Genomic DNA, 5,368 nt, shown 5'->3' with positions numbered 1-5,368 from the left:
TAGTAAGTATCACTAATGGTATAAATATAACACAGGATGTAGTTTTGAACAGAGATGGAAATATTGAAAAACAAAGTGATAATTCTAATTTAAATTTGGAGATAAGATAATAATATAATGACTAAATGCTTTAGAAAAAGAAACTAATTCATTATGGAAATGAAAATAAATAAACAACTTACAGAAATATCCTTGATATACAATTAAACTAGTTCTTCAAAAAGTTACTTCAATCACAGAAAGAAAGAATTAAAATAGCAAATAATCTTCGACAACCATTTGAGGCATTAGTTAATATAAAATGTTAATACACCTTTTGTGCTCTGATAAATGTGAGTGTGGTCAATTGCTTGTAGAGTTATCACTCTAGTGGTAAGCTCATAACTACTTGCTATTTCTACTCGCTAAAATTAATAGCATAAGAACTACGCATGTACTTTGAAAATCTATTATTATAATCCATAAGTGATAACCAGGTTCCTTCACAGCTACAACATTAACATTTCTATACATGTTCTAATGATACAGGTTTTTTTCTTTTTTACATAACCATGCTAGAAAAACAAACCAAAGTAGTTATACTTGCTATTTTTATCATCAACTGAACTTACTAAACATTCCTAACTAATTAGTACAGTTCTATTATTCCTTTCTCAAGATAAACAGCTACCAAAGAACACGTGTATTTCTCCAGTCTATACAGCAACTAATGTGACAGTTCTATTGGTACAATTATATAGTTGACACTGATATTTACTTTTCTTTTGGTCGGTATAGCTGCCAAAGAATGTATTTCCTTTTCCACAGTTAATAATAAAATATTCAGTTTTTCCAGTCTATATAGTTACCAACTAAGACTTCTATTCTTTCAGTTTATATAATTACCAACAGATGGTTCTATTCCTCCAGTTTATATAATTACCAACAGATGGTTCTATTCCTCCAGTTTATATAATTACCAACAGATGGTTCTATTCTTCCAGTCTATATAATTACCAACAGATGGTTCTATTCCTCCAGTTTATATAAATACCAACAGATGGTTCTATTCTTCCAGTTTATATAAATACCAACAGATGGTTCTATTCTTCCAGTTTATATAATTACCAACAGATGGTTCTATTCTTCCAGTCTATATAATTACCAACAGATGGTTCTATTCTTCCAGTCTATATAATTACCAACAGACCGTTCTATTCTTCCAGTTTATATAAATACCAACAGATGGTTCTATTCTTCCAGTTTATATAATTACCAACAGATGGTTCTATTCTTCCAGTCTATATAATTACCAACAGATAGTTCTATTCTTCCAGTCTATATAATTACCAACAGATGGTTCTATTCTTCCAGTCTATATAGTTACCAACTAACACTTATATTCTTTCAGTTTATATAATTACCAACAGATGGTTCTATTCCTCCAATTTATATAATTACCAACAGATGGTTCTATTCTTCCAGTTTATATAATTACCAACAGATGGTTCTATTCTTCCAGTTTATATAGCTATCATTAAATAGTCATTAAAATATTAAATAAATAACACACAATGTTAAAATCAATACATAATTAAAAACATTTTAAAAATTGTTTATAGAACCACTTCAACAATGTTCCTTCTAACAATACTTTTGTTAATGTGCTCCACGCACTACGTACGTAATTTAAAATCTCTTTATATTCTAACCCTTCAATGATCCTGTCTAAGCCTTTTTTTCTATGTAACACAGTTTAAACTGCCTGATGAAGAGCTTTTGCCCAAAACGTTGCAGATAAAGTTTTTGTCACAGACGTGTGTTTTACCTATTTTGAACAGTTCTGTTCATTATTTCATATCCAGAATATGGACCTGACATGTTTCAATGTGTACTACATTAGGACATGGTAAATGTCGAAACAACTGGAGTCCACATTATAGAATTTTTAAAACGTTTTTAGCAATTTTAACATTGTATATTATTTATTTAGTATTTTAACATTATACAAGAGTGCCAAGAAAATAATTAAATAGTCATGTTTTTGCAGTTTGCACAGCAGCCAATGCGTTTGAACTTTATAGCTGTCGAAGAACAGTTCTATCTTCGTAATCTACACAGTTATCAATGTTTAGTTCTCTTGCTTCAAAGTATATAAGTTCCAGTGGAAAGTTTTGACTTTCTTGCTAGGTTACACCAATGAAATGTCAGTTAATCCACTAAATAGCTCTAAATGTAGTGCCTCACAAATCTATATGGCTAATAACAGTTCTGCTCCTTCAGTTTATACTGTTAACATGTAACACCTCTGTTCCTTTAATCATGCTACCAAATGAACGGTACTGTTCTTAACCAGCTACTATAATTAACAGTTCTTTTCTTCAAATGTATGAACCTCAACATGTGTTTTCCCAGTTTACATGGTTACCAATGGACAGTTCTGTTGATTTAATCAATAATGCTATCACTATATGATTTTACTCTTCATGCTAATTATCTACAACTGAACAGTTATGTTGTCTACTCTGTATAGATGTAGTTGATCAGCTATTTTTAGTCTGTCTGTGTTGTTGCCGCTAACAAATTCTGAAGTCTATATAGATATAAAGGTATAACAGAAGTTTCTTACTTGTAAATAAAATAGCCACCTATGAACGTTTTAGTTGTTAAAATCTATTCTTTAAGACAGCAGAATTCTGTTTTGACAATTAAATAATTCCATAAAAGTTCCATTTTTATCATGTTTTAGCTGTGGTAAAACATGTGCATTTTATTTAGTTCAATTACTTTACACAGCTACATGCAACTTTGGCATAAATGTTAATGAATTGATTCAAGGACTGGTTATATAATAGACATTTAGCATTGTTCTTTAATTAACGTGTATTTTCTAACTTTCTCTTCACAAGCCCCCAGAACATTCCACATTTTACCGAGGCCCCCTCATCCAGTGAATCTATTTATACTGAGTACCTTAACACAGTGGTTCTCAAAGTGTGATCCAAGAGGGTCCTCCAGGTGGTCCAAAATGCAAGTCACATCAAAAGCATTGCCATTCTTCTCATTAAATCTAGTTTGTTTTTTTTTGTGCCAAATGAAAGTGCGTGGAGAAGGGCTGGTAGGTGGTCCTTGGATGAGAACAGTTTGAGAACCACTGCCTTAACAGTATTGTGTGTTTCTAACAGTCCCCAGTAAGGGAACCCTTGTTCTGTGATACCACATTTGAATCTGTTTAAAGAATATTTAAACATCTCAAAGAGAAGAAAGTAGGTTTTTCTGATATACATGCTATTTTTCAGCAGTACTATCTAAATAATACTTTAGAAAAAAATACAAGCTGCTTTTTCAAGTATAATATCTGTTACTTTTAACACAGTTTGTACATGCATTGTTATTAAAACTGGTTTCAGTTTTGTTCTAAACTAATAAATTCTGACATCATCACTATACATTACCATTTCAAATGTTATCAAGTATACGTCACATTATATGTAATACTTTTTTACTGTCAATTCTTAAAACTGTTATATAAATTGTTAGGATATGTATGTTTAAGGCAATAAAATATGAGAAAGTCTAACTTTGAATAGACTTTCGAAAACAACAAACTTAACAAATCTGCTGGAAACTGGTTCCTAACATTATTATAAAAAGTAGTACAACTAAATAAATAACAAAAACTATATATATATATATGTCATAGCTCACTTAATCTTTGTTAATACTTAAAAAAAAAAAAGTTAATTTTCTTTATGTAATTTACTGCCTTGACATAAAGTTAAAAAGTTTACTACATTAACTCTGACTTACCCATTCACAGAAAAAAATAATATAAAAATAATACTGTAAAATCACAAGTATTTCTATTTAATTTCTGGATAAGAAGTAACTGTGGTTTTTGTTGAACATTTTCGAGTGAATTATTTATCATCTCGCAAACCTAAGTGAATATAACACGCGTGTGTATATGCATATATACTTGTACAATCACATGCTTCCAGAATAATATTTTCTTTTGCAAGACTGAGCGACTTGTCTTAAATACTTTATTTATTAGCAGAGTTTTGCCCACAGTAGGTGTGATGGGTGGGTGTACCTGGAACTCCTTACGTATGTACTGAAATTTCAATAAAATTTGTTAACTTTGACTGGCTTACATACATAAAGCCTAAAAAATATATCTCTTTTGTGCTCATTTTTGATTGTTCTGCACAAAATATTTGATCCTGGATCCACCTAATATGGCTTCCCAATTTTGATGCAGACCCTGTACTCAAAAATTCCTGGGCAGAACCCTGCTTTAGATTTGTCATCTTACAAAAATATCAGTATAAATAAAACAAATTAGAAAAAACACTTTACATCAAAATCAGTTCATTTTCTTGGCATCCTTAAGTATCTAATTCCCAAAATGAAAAATTATTCGTCCTTAATCTGTCAAAAAGTACTATTCAGAATATTTAGTACATTCAGTTGGTCTTGACATCCATAAATACATCCTTTGTGGATGTTTTAATTATAAATAATAGTATTCAAATGTTTAACCATCATTTTCAGATGCTCTCTCAGGATATTGCTAATGGCAAAACTAGTGTTAAATTTGTTAAGATGAACGTAGTGATCATTGTATTTTGTCTCACTCTTGACTGTCACACTTTTAGACAAGACTACTAATGTATAATATTAAATCAGTCTCAAACGTTAACCATTCTAGATGTGTGAGTATAAGAAATATGATTGAAAAGGGGAATTATTAGCAGCCATAAAACCAATACTTGGACTTTATCATATGATTAATGCAAAGTTTGTCATCTGAAAATAGAGCTATTAAGGAAACTCGGACAAAAATTAAAAATTCATTACTTCTGGGTATTTACCTAATCGGATATGAGCATTAAGAGTACCATTACTTTGTTTAACTGATATTAATTGTGCAATGAAAGTGAAAAACCGGTTGATTTTTAGGATCTGTGTGGGTGTGATTAACACTCGGGAGCAGTTTCCGAGTCTGTATTTGTAAAAATTTCTTAAAATGTAAAATTTGTGGTATTAATAAACTGCACCATATTTAACTATTTGAATGAGTTAAATAAAAAAAAAATTTCATTTAAGTCAAAATTTTGTTCAACAAAAATAAAAGGAACAGAAGCATATATATATATATATATATATAGAGAGAGAGAGAGAGAGAAGGTATCTGTTTTCAGACACGAGCTTTTGATAATAGTTTACACTGTGATTTTATAGCTTTCTCTTGCTTTTTGCAAAAATGTGTAACATGTTTGTTTTGATCAATGTGTTGATGTAAGGCACTTCACAAAACAATAATACTGTCAGGGAAAAATTCTGGCTACACTTGTCTTGACCAGTGGTCCATACGTGTCTATTT

This window comes from Limulus polyphemus, unplaced genomic scaffold (assembly GCF_000517525.1).
Source record: "Limulus polyphemus unplaced genomic scaffold, Limulus_polyphemus-2.1.2 Scaffold1354, whole genome shotgun sequence".
Lineage (NCBI taxonomy): Eukaryota > Metazoa > Arthropoda > Merostomata > Xiphosura > Limulidae > Limulus > Limulus polyphemus.
This window is presented reverse-complemented; position numbering follows the sequence as displayed.